General features: G+C 43.2%; 1 long non-coding RNA gene, 6 other non-coding genes and 1 pseudogene across 9 annotated transcripts; 7 read left to right on the top strand and 1 right to left on the bottom strand.

Moving 5' to 3' along the window:
- Positions 1-2009: 2009 nt before the first annotated feature.
- On the bottom strand, positions 2010-2200 carry LOC136765136 (U2 spliceosomal RNA). The gene has a single exon (XR_010821338.1). It is a non-coding gene; the product is annotated as a U2 spliceosomal RNA (small nuclear RNA).
- A 460-nt stretch (positions 2201-2660) lies between these two features.
- On the top strand, positions 2661-7227 carry LOC136764749 (uncharacterized). 3 transcript variants are annotated; one of them, XR_010821232.1, is made up of 11 exons: positions 2661-2700; positions 3219-3246; positions 3788-3839; positions 4074-4145; positions 4462-4509; positions 4744-4795; positions 5116-5167; positions 5455-5495; positions 6257-6320; positions 6624-6697; positions 7041-7227. It is a non-coding gene; the product is annotated as an uncharacterized LOC136764749 (long non-coding RNA). The 3 variants fall into 3 exon arrangements; XR_010821231.1 differs by having other exon boundaries at positions 5417-5495; XR_010821233.1 differs by lacking the exon at positions 5455-5495.
- Positions 4601-4666, top strand: LOC136765489 (small nucleolar RNA SNORD29). Its single transcript, XR_010821679.1, has one exon. It is a non-coding gene; the product is annotated as a small nucleolar RNA SNORD29 (small nucleolar RNA).
- LOC136765504 (small nucleolar RNA SNORD30) lies at positions 4938-5010 on the top strand. Its single transcript, XR_010821693.1, has one exon. It is a non-coding gene; the product is annotated as a small nucleolar RNA SNORD30 (small nucleolar RNA).
- Positions 5240-5312, top strand: LOC136765517 (small nucleolar RNA SNORD31). The gene has a single exon (XR_010821705.1). It is a non-coding gene; the product is annotated as a small nucleolar RNA SNORD31 (small nucleolar RNA).
- LOC136765505 (small nucleolar RNA SNORD31) lies at positions 5547-5617 on the top strand. Its single transcript, XR_010821694.1, has one exon. It is a non-coding gene; the product is annotated as a small nucleolar RNA SNORD31 (small nucleolar RNA).
- LOC136765518 (uncharacterized) lies at positions 6378-6452 on the top strand (annotated as a pseudogene).
- LOC136765519 (small nucleolar RNA SNORD22) lies at positions 6742-6868 on the top strand. The gene has a single exon (XR_010821706.1). It is a non-coding gene; the product is annotated as a small nucleolar RNA SNORD22 (small nucleolar RNA).
- Positions 7228-16154: the final 8927 nt, after the last annotated feature.

Genomic DNA, 16154 nt, shown 5'->3' with positions numbered 1-16154 from the left:
GCGTCATGTCCCGAGGGGGCCTCTAAAGATGGAGGATAAGGAATACCCAACTGCGGCTGAACAGTAAAGGAGATGGGGGTGCTGACATTTCGGAACAAATATAAAAACATTTTTGAACAGAGGAGGGGGGTGGCGTCAGTCTGAAAGGAGGTTCGGGAGAGTTGTTGTGTGGTGTGCGTGCCGGAGCCCGGCGCGGCCCTCCTGTCTGTACCTGCGGCTCCTTATCAGCAGACATCAGGCCGTCGGGCAGAATATTCCCACATCCTCCGGCCTTATCTCCCAGCTGCCTGCGGGGGAACACAGGGAGAGGAGAGTCATAATAAATAACAGAGAGAGAGAGAGCCAGCACTCTTTTAAATTCTTATTTATATTTTTTTTTTGCCCCGCTGCGTTCACTTCATCCAAGATTCAAAAGAAAAGAAAAAGAATTAAGTACAGAAATCTGGCGTGCGGTAGCTTTGCTAGATGGAATGGGGTGTCCTCTCGGGTAATGTTTTTTTTTTTTTTTTTCGTTTGTTTTGTTTGCTGGCGGCACAGATAGCCAACAAAAAAAAAAGAAAGTTGTGGAGCCAGAGGAGGCCAGGGATGGGAGACTCCCAAGGCTACTGTGACAGCGTGTTCTGTTAGCACGTGTCGACGGGACTCTGTCAGAGGTGGCCGTGTCCCATGTGCTGCACAGAAAAATGGCTCTGCCGTTCAAAACCACGAGAAACTGGCCAGTTGATAAAAAGTCTGCCAGGCTTTTACTTTCTGTCCTTTGAGTGGACCAGTCTGGTAGTCCACTATTGACTGAAATGCGCAAGCAAATCAAACCTTCCAAAATATATATATATATATATATATATATATATATATATATAATCTGAGTGAATGAAGAAAATCAATACATTCTCTGGATATTCTCCCTCCTCGTCTCTCCTCCTACCTGTGGACGCCCCTTCCCCTGCAGCCACCCCAGCCATTCATCACAGCGTGTTGGGGGAGGGTGGAAAAAGGAACGCTAAATAAGTATAACTAGATTAAACTATGAGGTAAATCTCTGCTGCCCCCCCCCCCTGCCCCTGTGCTGTGTATCTGAAAAAACTATGTGTACAAATCTGCTGTGAGTGTCCGTGTGTGCCATCACTGTTGCACTGTGTGTAGTAAAGCCATTAATATACAAACATGTTATCCAGGAATATTGTGCAGCATAGTGACCGTGACGATGCCGTTATTATATCGACCCCAGCAGTTAGAACAGTAGCAGTGTGGGAGGTGAACAGAAGAAAACATTAAAGGAAATTGCTTATTTTTGAAATGGTTTGGTTTCTGTGTGATCTGTCTGCAAACCTGATTTCAGGATTCTTATTTTCAATTATGTCTTGATTGTGTCCGTCTAAAGATTCATACATGCTGTGATGCCAGAGTGAGTGAGTATGTATGTGTGAAAGAGTGAGTGAGTGTGTATGTATGTGTGTGTGAAAGAGTGAGTGAGTGTGTATGGATGTATGTGTGTGTGAAAGAGTGAGTGTGTATGTATGTGTGTGTGAAAGAGTGAGTGAGTGTGTATGGATGTATGTGTGTGTGAAAGAGTGAGTGTGTATGTATGTGTGTGTGAAAGAGTGAGTGAGTGTGTATGGATGTATGTGTGTGTGAAAGAGTGAGTGTGTATGTATGTGTGTGTGAAAGAGTGAGTGAGTGTGTATGTATGTATGTGTGTGTGAAAGAGTGAGTGTGTATGTATGTGTGTGTGAAAGAGTGAGTGTGTATGTATGTGTGTGTGAAAGAGTGAGTGAGTGTGTATGTATGTATGTGTGTGTGAAAGTGAGTGTATTCTGATCCCTTTCCTGTAAGACCACAAGATAGCAATAACATTTCTGGAGGAATATATGCGCGCATATATATATAGATATCCAGTCCCGATCACACCCATCTATACTGTGACCCACAAATGGAAAAACTTTAATTCCACTGAAATACACCTCTCCTCTGTCCCGCTGTCAGTCTGTCGTTAAACCAGCTCGTTCCCCGGGGGGTGCACCGTTCCTGGAGACACTGCAATACCAGGCCGATGCGTGGAGTGGGCGGAGCAAGCCCCTATCCCATCTCCCTGCGCCAAAAATCAATTTAATATATGGTCCCCATATAGGGGACGTATCAGATATTAAACTGATAAGAACAGATACTACACTTGATCTTAGCCAAAAGGCCGAGAAGCGATACCGAGCCCTCCGCGCTCACAGAGTCCCGTCTCCGGACAGAGCGAGTGGGTCCAGGGTGGGAGGGCAGACATTTTTTTTTTGTCTCGCAATCAGCTGTGTTTTTCAACTGTCAACAATTCTTGTCGTGATGTTTGTCTGAAGGTAAATCAATAAACAGTTTGATTTTAAATTTATAAGAGGAACATGCTATCCCAGAATCCCTACGCTGTGATTCATTTGCATAAACACATACCAGGGGTCAACGGAAGTGATGTAAAATCAGGGAAAAGCCAAACGTTTTGTCATTTTACGGCAGATTAAAGTTTAAACCACGTAATTTATATTTTTTAAGTATTTGTGTTATGTATCCGACTGTTTAAAATTAAAAAGAATACAGTTTCAGGATAATAATTATTTTTAATTTCATGAGAGTTTCCGGTTCCTGTTTGTGTGTTTCAACCTGGTTATAAAAAGCGGCGCTGAGAGGCGCTCGGTCATTTTGTTCGGGTCCGGCTCTCTGGTGAGTGTTACTGGATGTGGTGGTTGTGTAGTGCAAGCTTGATGGTTATGTGTTTATTAAACAAAGGGAACTTGAGACTGTTATAATGCACAACTGTAAAACTTCATTTAGTATGAGTTTATGGATTCATAGTAGATTGCATTTTCTCTAAGAATCTCGGTTCCTGTTGAGGGAACGCCTATTGGCTTAATTTTCGCTGTCTTGGGGGAAGTACCCACAATTAAAGATGTTAATGACTATCGCTAGGCTTTAATCCGGCTCCTCAATGATGAGAACTTTTCACAGACCTGTTCTGAACCGCTGTGACTGGAAGTTATTATTTCTGACTGGGGACCCGCAGTGCGCAGCCGCGTGGTGTGCGGTGTGCGCGCGCGATGGCACCGCCGCGTTCCCACGTGCGCGGCCTGTAGTGCGCATGTGCAGCGTTCCGCGAGTGCATACAGCGCGCATGTGCTAGATTGTATTGCATTATATTTTACGATGCACGACTCCTAACATCTACTTTCGTCTTTTTACAGCGTTGTGAAGGCGGGACCATGATATCGGGTAAATATATTTTCCCTAACACTTGATACTTTAATCCCTTCATGCACTGCAATCTCGGGCATGGACTACCGTGGTTTACGTCTCGAAAGTCATGCAAACGTGACTCATACATAATTAAGGCCTAATGCAGTAAAATGAAGACTATTAAAGCGGACTTAATCCAAATTTGGAGGAAATTGATTAACCGCACATCTCCACTCCAGATTGTGAAAGCAGTGCATTACTAATGTGAATGGGGTTCACTGTATTTTTGCACTTTATATTGCACTGATCTTGTAAGGCGCCCAGGATAAGGGCGTCTGCTAAGCAATAATTACTGCAGTTCTTAAGAAAGCGGGAGTGCATGTGCTAGAGGTGTTGGGTGGGCAGGTCCCTGCAGTGCTGCGCTGATGAACACTGAACTCTCTCTTGCTGAATCTGCTCTTGAAGAAACTCCTTTACCAGATTCTGAGCAGTCCTGCAGAGGGGAGTCGCCCTACAGGGCCGATCCCTGTTGCCTGTGTATAATGTTCTTTATAGTAATTGTGCCTTTTCCCCACAGCTCTGGTCCTGGGTTGTCCTGCTGCTGTCCCAGATGGCGGTGCCTCTGGCAGGTACTGGAGCGCTCTCTATTGGGCAGCTTTTAGGATGGGATGGAGTGTGAAGCGTTGATGATGAATTTATACCAAAGACAAGCATATGCCTGATCTCTGATGCATATAATTTAATCTGAAACAATGGCATCTGACACTCCAGTCCTGGGGTGGGGGGGGGGAGATAGTTGTTAACCTGGGAATGGTACTGTGGTAATGGTATTCTGAGCTAAACTGGATTTGCTTTTTACACAGGCATTCTCCTGGGGTGACTGTGCCTTGAGGGGTCCTGATGCTGCAGGTGTTGATTCCATGTGAATAGAGCAGGTAGGCTGGCAGACCTTGGTTGATCCAGTTTTTAAAGTTAAATTGGAGGAACCTCCCCCTTAGAGCCTCTGGGTTGGGGTTTCTGTTTGAAGGAGGGGGTGTGCTTGTTTCTGCTCCATGTCCAGTTTGAAAGGATGATCTGGGTCTTGGCCCATTACTCTTGTGGACGGCAGATTTGTCTCATGGCAACTTAAAGTCACCAAAGCACTGATCAGACTGGAGACATGGTTGGGGGGGGGGGGTGACTGTTTTTGGCTTTTATTTGTAATGTCTATGGAAGTGCTTGTAACTAATGGATCCTTGTTGATGCCCTCAGGTCCAGCACTACCTGGTCTGCTGCTGCTGTAGTTACCCAGTGCATGTGGTGAGTCTCGACCAAGTTCACCACTTTATGGGGGTTGGTGCCATCTTGTACAGTTCATGGCAGTATTTCTTTTGGGGAGGGGGGGGTGCACAGTCCAGTGATGAAGCTAACTAGCTCACTTTGAATTGCTGTGAAAAGGCTTGAACTTCTGAGACTAAGTGCTAGTGAGGGTGTGGTGCAGTCCAACCCCACCCTGCACAGCAACAGGCTAATCTTCTCCTCTCTCCTGCCTAGCTCTCTGCCCTGGTGGACTTTCATGGTACTGCAGGAGGGTGGCTTTGTGATGGTAAGTTCACCAACTAGTACCCGAGAGAGTGCATGGGTCTTGTGTGGGGGTGGATTGTATTGTGGTCTGGGGGCTAGGTAGAATTGCTTGAGCCTGAACTTGTGGGGCTCTCTACAAACGGCAGTGGGTGAGGGGGCTCTGCACACATGATGATTTTTCTATTGGAATCTCGTTCGTCTTAGAACTCGTGCTGAGAGATAAAATAACTGATCGTGCAGAGCCCAGGGTCTTCATCCCAGTGTGACCATACTGGGATATGTTGCCACTTGGATAATCTTTCCAGGGTGAATTTTAACTATCTTCTCTTTCCCTCTTCTCAGGGAGGCTGAGCCTGATGCTGGCTGTCCTGGAGGTTGCTGTCCCCATTAGCAGGTATGATCTTCGACACTTTCCATCCCTTGCCTGCAGCATCGTTTGGGGTGGAGCAGTCCAGGTCTGTGTGGCCTTGGGAGTGAAGATCCTTTTTTACCGCCCCAGTCTGATATACTCATGACTGACTGGTACTCTCTGACCCTCTGTCACACAGACCCCGAGGGGGTGGGGGTTATACCAGGTGGGCTGTTTCTGAGGGACCGATCAGAGACCCACTATTCAGTTCTGTTCTTTTCTCTGCCCTGGCAGGACTTGCAAGAGCAGACAAGCAGACCTGGACCCTCTAGCTGCATGTCTGAGCTGATGAGGATGTCTGAAATTTAGTGTGGTAAGTCCTGGTCTTTCCTCAGTTTTTGTATAAATGCTTGTCCAAATAGTCTTGTGGAGGGATGATCCTGTTTTACCGCCCCAGTCTGATTTCTGTGACTGATAGGTACTCTCTGACCACGTGTGTCTTGTCTTGTGTGTCTTGTCTTGTGTGTCTTGTCTTGTGTGTCTTGTCTTGTGTGTCTTGTCTTGTGTGTCTTGTCTTGTGTGTCTTGTCTTGTGTGTCTTGTGTGTCTTGTGTGTCTTGTGTGTCTTGTCTTGTGTGTCTTGTCTTGTGTGTCTTGTCTTGTGTGTCTTGTCTTGTGTGTCTTGTCTTGTGTGTCTTGTCTTGTGTGTCTTGTCTTGTGTGTCTTGTCTTGTGTGTCTTGTCTTGTGTGTCTTGTCTTGTGTGTCTTGTCTTGTGTGTCTTGTCTTGTGTGTCTTGTCTTGTGTGTCTTGTCTTGTGTGTCTTGTCTTGTGTGTCTTGTCTTGTGTGTCTTGTCTTGTGTGTCTTGTCTTGTGTGTCTTGTCTTGTGTGTCTTGTCTTGTGTGTCTTGTCTTGTGTGTCTTGTCTTGTGTGTCTTGTCTTGTGTGTCTTGTCTTGTGTGTCTTGTCTTGTGTGTCTTGTCTTGTGTGTCTTGTCTTGTGTGTCTTGTCTTGTGTGTCTTGTCTTGTGTGTCTTGTCTTGTGTGTCTTGTCTTGTGTGTCTTGTCTTGTGTGTCTTGTCTTGTGTGTCTTGTCTTGTGTGTCTTGTGCTCATGTTTCTCCTCCCCTGTATTCCAGAAGTGCATCAGTGATCGGTCTGGTTTCTGGATGTGGATGACTGAGCATGTCACCTGCCTGAAAGGTGAGACTTTCCCCTGCACCTCTGCCTGTGAAGGATTTTACCCCCCACCCCCAGTGTCTGCGGAATGATGACTCTCATGTTACCGCCCCAGTCTGACTGTCTGGTGACTGACTGGTACCACTCTGACCCCACAGACCCTAGGGCCACTCCAATGTTGACAAAGCTTTTACAACTGTGTACAGATACCACCCCAGGAATGGGATGGAACATTGTAAAGAATACTGTTTATTAACATTGTAAAGAAGTTAAAACAAATTCCAATTCCCCTCTAGACAGTTGTGCTCTCTTCCTCCTTCACTGCAGGTCTGTCCTCACCGCCAGTTGATGTTTGAGCCCCCGGGGACTGCATCCTCTTCAGTCCACAGCTCAGCTCACAGGTGAGGTTCTGACTCTGGTTTGTTATGGGCCACTCCCGTCTCGGTCCCTGTGATGAAACCCACACATGTCTTACGCTCCGGACCGGCACCAGAACCTGCAAAGGTGAACCCACTGGGGCCACCGGAGCTGCAGGGGGATGAGTTGTTGGGGCTCCAACTGTCTGATGGGACCAAGGGGTGGGACTGGAGTTCATGAGATGGGTGGGGCTTAGTCTATTGTCCATTTTCCATTTCACTTGCCATAATGTGGACGTAGTCTCCTTTCCCATGAAGTCCACTGCTACCATTACACCAGAGCTCTGGAGCAGACTGATTCTCATACCTGTTCATTTCTCGTCTCCAGGTGATGTGCTCTTTCCCCACACCTGCACGATCACTGCTCTGGCTCCTGAGGGGTGTCTGGGAGCTGCTGGACACCTTGTATTGTGCCCCTCTAGAGCGTGACTGGAGAACTAGAGCCAGAGCTGTAGAGGACTTGTTCAAGACTAATGTTTTTGATCTTTAAATAAAATGCCAAACTTTTAAAAGTGCTCAGTTTCCTAATTTCCTGTTGCCTGTGCACAAAGCTCTGCTTGGGTGCAGTGCTGTGGTGGTCAAACCCACCAGTGCATTGCTTTTAGCAGGTTTGTGTTGGACTGGCAGTGCTCTCTGCATGAATGCCTCCATGGATCAGGCTGTGTGCTTGGTGGCCCCCCACTGGCACTGGGATAGGAGGCTAATCCTGGGGGAGGGTTTAGGTGTTGCAAGTGCCTTGCAGTGTTTACCTCCTGTTAAAATAGTTGTACAAAATAGATTTAGCACATGCATAATAATGAACAGGCCTGAGTTTGTTGATTGGTGATGGTCAGCATTCTTCTAGCAGCAGATATCAAAGTCCTCTACCAAATACTTGTGGCCAAGAGACTGAATACTTGTGTACATGTTTTTTATTTGTAATAAATTTGCAAAGATTTCAAACAACCTTTCATGTTTTCATTATGGGGTATGGTTTGTAGAATTTTTAGGAAAATAATTTTAATCCATTCTGGAATAAGGATGTGAAAAGGAGAGTGCTGTGAATACTTGTTGGATGCACTGTATGCAACCTGTGATTCTGCTATTTTTGGAGCACAAATGAATTCCGCCATTTCCCTGAGAAGCAATGACCATTGCCATACCTCATCCTTGGCATCTGAGATTTTATCCCATAGCAAAATAGGCATGAACCTGAGCAGCCACCAGTTTTCAGCTGCATGACCCCCGAGCTTCTCTCCTTTACTCTGCACTACATTAGGTTTATTGACACTCTTCTCCAGGGAATGATTTTATTCTACTGTTCAGCAATGCATATGTGAACCACTTTCTGTTAGTAACCAAAGAGTATCAACCCCACCCTCAAACAAGTCATGAGCAAGACATGGAAGCAGACCTGGCTGACACACATGGAAATATGTCAATCTATTAAATATGCTGTCAGATTTTATATCCAGGTGCAATGTTTCCTCAGGGTGGTTTTCTAAATACTGAACCGACTGTGTAACCGGCATCCTCTCGGCTGCAGAAGCAAGAGGGTTTGCAACAAAGTCAGGCTTAGCAATCAGACAATATCTACAGAAGTGTGTGGAACAGCTGATGTTTTCAGTAAACCCGTCAAAGTAATGGAATCCAAGATTATCCCCTAGAATGCATGCTAAAGTCCCTTTAAATGTTTAATTTCCTACAGATATGCCACTCAACTGTAGATCATGCAAATCATCAACCATCCGATTAAAAAAACCTCAGAACCAAAATATTTACAGTCCTTTTCCAGACACAACAATGCAAGTTGTATATGATTTACAGTTGAATGGTGTTGTGGATACAAACTTCCCAGGGTCTAATACACTGCAAGGACTTTGTGCTTTTGATTTGCAGGTCCGAGTGGATTAGCCACTTCAAATGCATCTTGAAACAACAGAATTTTGAGTGCCTGAGGATCAGAAGCAAACAATTAATTGGACTTAACAGCATGTCCATCACTTATATCTTGCAATATACCTAGCTTGGAAGGGAGTGGATTTGAAATCTGACTCATGGTGTGTGTGTCTTTAAGCAGTACCTGTCAGCTTTCTTTTAAAGGAACATAATGGAAGTGCCTGTGGTGACCTTTGTCATTCCTACCCAAAGTAATCTGTAGCGGCTCCACGAAATTGATTTTTGTTTTCTATATAATTGAACTCTCTTATGATGGGTACTAAGAACTCCATGATTAAGTGCTGCTTGTACAGGGCTTTGTTCAGATATGGTTTCCCCCACATTCTCTATGATTTGGTCAGTTACACCACCATCATGGAGACATTGTGTTAATATGTTCATTGTGCACTCCTGTTGTATTTCCTGGAGAGCTCTCATTTCACTGACCATGTGTGTGATCGTTGAGGCTGGAACAAGATGTTTTGCCTGTAAACTTAAATAGAACTGGACGAAATTGTCACATCCCTTCCTGCCACATCCCTCGAATGGACAAATAACCTGTAGGCCCTCCTTCAGATGATAATGACCTACAAGCTCTTTAAAGGTTCCACATTCTTTACCGCAACAATCCCAGGAGCATTTCAAAGCTACAGATATATTGCGTCGTGTATTTGAACATGCTTCTGCTCTTGTTACGGTGAACTCTTGTAACATGACTATTAAAGGAATTCAAAGCTGAAAACCTACCACAAGTTGGAAATCCACAAAAAAACTGTCCATCATGCACATTATTATGGTGCCTGCAGTGTCTTATATAAGCAGTGACTGAGGCATTTCTGAAGTCACATTTTGAGCACCTGAACATTGTGTGTGCAATGGCTGATCTTTAACTGTTAAAAAATGGTACAATTAACAAAATAATTAGTTAAATTAGGTAGTTAAGCCCTCCAGGACCAAAACTTCACAACCTGTTAAAATCACACTTTACTAAACTGTAGGCTACTTACTAGCGTTTTGTTGAGGTCCTGGCCTTTGCCAAATTTTGTTTTTAATTAAAATACATCATAAAAAAATGTCAGTCCTGTTGATGTGATAAGGCTAATTTAATTTGATTATGATATTATTATTTGAATATACCACATTACAATTATCGGACTTTTTAAAACAATCAGCTTACTAGCCATTACAAAAAGAATACAAGATGCACCTTATACTAGTCTGTGGTCAAACCTGTTGTTCACTTTTCCTTGTGTGGTAAGTTACCCTTAAATAGCAAATGTAATTACTAGAAATAAGGTAATTACAGAAACACTTATTTTATATAGAGGAAAAATAAGAGATTACCTTCTGAAGTTGAGCTAGGCGAAATGTATATTCAAACTTTTTTTTAAAATAGTGTGCAGATATTTTGCTTAGTATTTTTTAACTGTCCCAGTCACCCTAACATAATAATAATAATAATAATAATAATAATAATAATAATAATAATAATAATAATAACTAGAATGCTTATAAAAGGCTGAAAAAATAAACAAGTAAGGACTTGGCAAAAACGGCTAGGAGTCTTAAATTAAGTAGCCTATATCCTAATAATAACTTTAACATACTCCTTTTTTATTAGACTATTATTTGATTTTGAATACGCTTCAATATCAAGTGCATATACCGTAGAAACAACCTCGTACTTAAATCAATGTGTCGCCTACGTTAAAATGTTCTGGTTAATTTAGTGAGACATGATCATTTAAGTATGTGTTTTATATGTCTTTACATTTCAAATGATGATTTTGATCACAGAGAGAGAGTCTTACCAGCAAAAACCGCAGAAGTTGGTTACGTGTTGAAAATGAAGTTTCCCGCCTACTCCTCGAGCTATCCCACAATGCACTAGCCCGTAATATAACAGATATTCCGTTTAATTTTTAATTACAGTAATATTTCCGTGAGCAAATACAGTATTTTCTCATGTAAAATTACAGATATATGTTACAGTGCAGTCACAGCCAGTTTCTTAAGCAAAACTCATACATGTGTATATAAACACGACTACAACACTGGCACCCATACCTTACTGAACAGTTTCCACAAACTCAGTGTCAGCGTGTTTCCTCTGTACCTGCAGCTTCATCAATGTGCAAAATCACACCAATAACATCGCGGGGCATCAGCTTTGGACTGCATCTGGACTACATTTTTGTCTTAACAGGTCAGAAAGCCTTTGAAGTGGTTTTTACGACATACCCTCTATTTGAGAAGTGCATTGATTTGTTTGAACAGAAAAAACAAGTCGTCCCAGTATTTGAAAAAAATTAGTATTGTTCCATTGACTGTAAGAGAGAGAAAAACTATTAATGTGCTTATGTTTTCTGAGCTGGCAAAAATGGAGGATATTTATACTTGGCTTGCTCAATACTGCTCTGTATACCATGGGAGCAGTGTGAGAGATGCTGATGGAGTTAAAACCGGGGCTTATAGGTTTCAAGTGAGACTGAATAAAGACACTGTGAATGGAGGCTTGTGTCATTTACCATCGACCATTCAGATCGGAGCATGTCGGGGTTATGTGTTTTATTTGGGGCAACCGAAAGTTTGTCGACGCTGTGGAACTGTAGGACATTTTGCAGCAACTTGTACCATAGTGAGTTGCAAAATATGCGGAGAGAAGGGTCACTTGGCCTCAAATTGCACGAAACCTTTAAAATGTAATCTGTGCAGCTCTCAAGAGCATGTGTTTAAAAATTGCCCCTATGCCTATGCTAACAAAGTTAAATCTAACATTATGGTTGAAATGCACAAGCCTGTTAAAAGAAGGGGAATAACAGTTGAATCAAATAGTGACGAGCCAGACCAGGAGGTCGTTCAAATAAATCTCCCCCAAGCACCTGAGCCAATGCCCCAAACCTCCTTTCAGTCTGCAAACATTTTGCCCTCTGTTGGTAAACGGGCTATATTACCTGTAGATGAACTCCAACTAGAACAGCCTGAAGAAAACGCAGACCTAGCCAAGCCTTTTTCAGCAATTGGCACACTTTCTGCAACATTTTTAATGAATGCAGACCCAGAACTGCCTTTACTACAGCTTGCGGATGGAGTACAGCAGCAACAGCCCTCAAAGAGTGCACAACTAGACCAGATAACACCTACAGCACAACATCCTGCTGATCTTGAACCTCCGCCTGACCTTCACCTGTTAGTAGCCCCCAAACAAGGTGAAACAGAATCAAGTGCAGTGACTAGTCTGGAGAATACCAAGGACTTGTTCTCTTTACCCCTTGGCCAGGGTCAACAAGACTGGGATTCCACACAGCAGGTGGACACTCAGACCCTAGTACAAGACTTCATGGACACACTCTGTAGAGGTTCTGGCCTGGGAATTGATTTCAGTAACCTTCCATCTTCCAGTGCCATTGAGCTTGATGATTCCACCAACAAAGGAGATGAAAATATGGAGCCCAGAGCTCACGTAGATGTGAGCCCCCTGCCTTGGCCCTCTCAGAACGCCCTCCGTCAGGACACTAAGAAAAGAAAACCCTCTCCTCTCTCCTCTCACAGGAGGGAGACCGAAGATTTTACAGACAGTGAAGAGAGCTGGCATCCACAGAGAAGCAGTGGCAAGCCTCTCTAAAAAAGAAAAAGAAGAAAAGAAGGGCAGTAATTGAAGGTACATGTTAGACTATGTCTATGGCTAAGATAATCTTTTATTTTCTGCTTATGTCTCTGAATATAGTCTCCTTAAACACTCGGGGGATTAATGACGGAGTCAAGTGCCAGGCTGTCTTTGATTTCTTTCTCCAGGGCAGAGGGGATGTGTTCATGTTGCAAGAATGTGGCCTGACTTATCAAGATAAATATAAGAAGTTTGAGGACATGTGGACAGGGGGGATTTCTGTGTGATCTGGGGATAATAACAATAGGGCTTCAGGGGTTGCCATACTCTTTAAAGGGGGGACCCCCAACATTGAAAGGGTACAGAGGGTGATCGATGGGAGATTGCTGTGCGTGTACATTGTATTGAGAGGAAATTTAATCAGGTTAATTAATGTTTATTGCCCTACAGATGTGACGGGCCGGGGTGATCTTTTTAGGGCCTTGTCTCCCCTGTTGTTGTGTGGGAGGGATGTCATTGTGGGAGGGGATTTTAACTGTATTTTGGACAGAAAAGATCGGCAGTCCATATCTGCAGTAAAATTAGATTCTAGCTCCCACTTATTAATTGACATATTGAAAGATTTTAAACTAGTTGACGCATATAGAAGTAAACACCCCAGCTCCCCAGGGTTTACGTGGTCGGGACGCAGTACTAGCTCCCGAATTGATTTTGTATTTGCGTCAGTAAGGGTCCATATCATTGATGCCTCTCTTCGGCCAGCATGTTTTACTGACCACCAGGCATTGGATTGTCAAGTGAGATTCCAGGGGGGTGCTGCTTTTGGCCCGGGTATTTGGAAATTAAACCTAAAATTATTAGAAAACCCTAAAATAGTAGATCGTTACAAGGAAAAATTAACCCAGTGGTCATCCTTACAATTTTTATATGGGACAATGGGAGAATGGTGGGAGGAGGTAAAAGGGAGAACCAAGGCCTTTTTTATTGCGGAGGGGCGTAAGGTTGCAGCTAGACAGAGAGCCTTTTTAGCCAGAAAACAGGGAAAATTACAGCGTTATTACACCATGCTGCATAGCGGCTTTGATGTTGCCGTGGATATCGCTAATCTAAAGAAAGATATGAAGAGGATTGCTGAAGAGAGAAGCCGAGGTACCTTGTTAAGGAGCAGAGTACAATTCCTAGAAGAAAATGAAAAGTGTACCCGTTTCTTTTTTAGGAAGGTGGCCCGCTCAAAAACCATTATGGAGAGTATAGTGGATGAAGAACAGAGAGAAATGGCAGATTCCAGGGATATGCTCTCCTATGTTGAGGCATTTTACACCAAGTTATACAGCCCCTCACAAGTAGAAAAGGATTCTGTTTCCCCCTTTTTATCTAAAATAGAACAAACTTTGAGTAAGGTGGACAGGGACAGCTTGGAGAAAGAGCTCACAGTTGAGGAGCTGAGGAAGGCGGTAGAGAGTATGCAAAATGATAAATCTCCAGGTGCTGATGGCCTCCCGAAAGAGTTTTATTGTGCCTTTTGGGATCTGCTTTGTAACCCACTACTCCAAATCTTCAATGACATCAAAAAGGTCTGCTCCCTGACTCCTTAAGAGAAGGTGTTATCTCTCTCCTTCATAAAAAGGGTAATAAGCAAGACATAACAAATTGGAGGCCTCTCAGTTTGTTAGGAGTGGACACAAAAATCTTGTCCAAGGCCCTCTTCTTGCGTTTACAGCCAGTTGTGGCCACAGTGCTAGGCACAGAACAATCTTGTGGGGTTCCAGGCCGCTTAATGGCAGATAATATGTCCCTGCTAAGAGATGTGTGCTTGTTTTCAGAGGAACGTTCTCTCCCCCTTTGTATTTTAGCCTTAGATTTTGAGAAAGCATTTGACCGTCTAAATCATGAGTTTTTAAAATCTGTTCTTATGAAAATAAATTTGGGCCCAGTTTTTAGAGCTTGGGTAGATTTGTTGTACACTGGCAGTAAAAGTAGAGTCTTAGTAAATGGTTTTAAATCCGAGCCATTTAATATCACTTCAGGAGTTAGACAGGGCTGCCCACTATCGCCGCTGCTTTTTGTTTTAGCAATGGAGCCACTTGTTTGTGCCCTTCGTCAGAATTGGGCGATTAGGGGATTTCCTGTGCCTGGTAGTGGAGGCAGGGAGGTCAAATTGACCCTCTATATGGATGATGTTACCCTATTGCTTGTTGATAATGTCTCGGTAGAGAAAGCACTGCAGACTTGTGACCAATTTTCTTTGGCCTCTAGTGTACAGATTAACAAAGAAAAAAGTGAGCTCTATTACCATATTGGAGAGAGTCCAGAATGGAGCATGGGCTTCGACTGCAGAAGGACAGAATACAAATTCTGGGTGTGTTTTTTGGACAGGGGATGGAGGTAATTAATTGGGAAAACAAAATCCCTATTATTACCAGAAAACTTTACCAGTGGAGTGACAGAGATCTCACCATGACAGGAAAAATCTTGGTCATAAAATCAGAACTTTTATCTACCTTGAATTTCTTGGCTACTACCTTTCCTATCCCTTGTAGGTGCATAGTTGTTGTTCGGAGGCTTATGTTCCAGTTTTTATGGGGAGGGAAACAAGAGAGGTTGAGGAGGGAAATATTGTATAGAGCCCCAGAATTGGGGGGAAAGGGTGTACCAGATGTTGGTAAAAAACTGCGGTGTTTATTTTTTTCTTTTATCTTGAAAGGTTGTTTAACCACCCCCAGTGAACGTGTTTGGACCTTTTTTGCCCGTCTCTGGGTGGGTAGAGAGGTGCTCAGGGTATGTGGCACAAGGATAAGCTTAGACACCCCCTTCTCGGATACATGCCCCCCTCCCTATGAGTTAGTTAGAGTTTTTTTAAGAATCTATGTTCATAGTAGCATCCCTCCTGACAAAGTTAATGCCCATAGTTTGGAAACCTTGCTTTCGGTAGATGGGGAGAGACTAACACCGGCTGGTCTTTTGACGGAGACCCAGACAAGAATAGCATGGAAATGCATCTCCTCTGACTTTCTTATTAATGCCCATAAAGATCTGGCCTGGAGTATAGCACATCAGTGTTTGTCGATTAGAGAATTTTTATATAAACGGGGGAATTACCCCCAGCCCTCGTTGTGTTAGACCTGGCTGTTTTGGAGAGGAGTCGGTCTCACACTTATTGTTACAATGTTTGTTTGCAAAAACTTTTTGGGCCCTTTTTGACAATTGGCTTGGTAGCTTTTCTCCAAATTTCTCTTTAAGCCCTTCGTGTATATTATATGGACTTTTTGAAATGAACCTTCCGCCCCCCACACGAAATAGAATCTGGGCCTTGGTAAATTGTGGTAAAGATGCTCTATTGCGAGCCAGAAATATGTTGGCTATCAAGGGGCTTCAGGTCCCAGTAGAATTGGTGGGTAAATTGGCAGTTTCTATAGCTAAAGATGATTTTCTAAGAGATGTGGGTAAGGTGGGCAAAGAGGAGGCAGTCTTATGGTGGAAAATCGAGGAAGGAGGGGAGCTGGCTGGGGCCTTTTGCAATAAAATTGTGTTGGGCTGTGTAATGGATATAGTTTTATTTTTAGGGTGTTTTTTCTATGCACTTGCACTTTTATTGGAAATAGTTTTTTTTTTTTTTTTTTTTTTCCCTCCTCTTAAAAAATACACTTTTCAACGGAGATAGTAATTATGTAGTTAAACAAAAATAGGATGTGACAGTTGTCATTGTTTAAGTATATATTTTTTTTACTCCATGGTTATTTTTGTATCATTGAATATTTAAATTCTTTCACCTAGAGTAACTCCTATTGAGTATTTAGGTGGAAATGTATATCTGCACAGTTTAGCTTTCATAGTTTTAGTACATGATTTTAGGATATGAAATGTGAATTGTTTGAGTGAAAATGAAAAGATGTAAATTAATTGCAGGTATTTTGAATT

Source organism: Amia ocellicauda, chromosome 12 (assembly GCF_036373705.1).
Source record: "Amia ocellicauda isolate fAmiCal2 chromosome 12, fAmiCal2.hap1, whole genome shotgun sequence".
In the NCBI taxonomy this organism is placed as follows: domain Eukaryota; kingdom Metazoa; phylum Chordata; class Actinopteri; order Amiiformes; family Amiidae; genus Amia; species Amia ocellicauda.
This window is presented reverse-complemented; position numbering and strand designations above follow the sequence as displayed.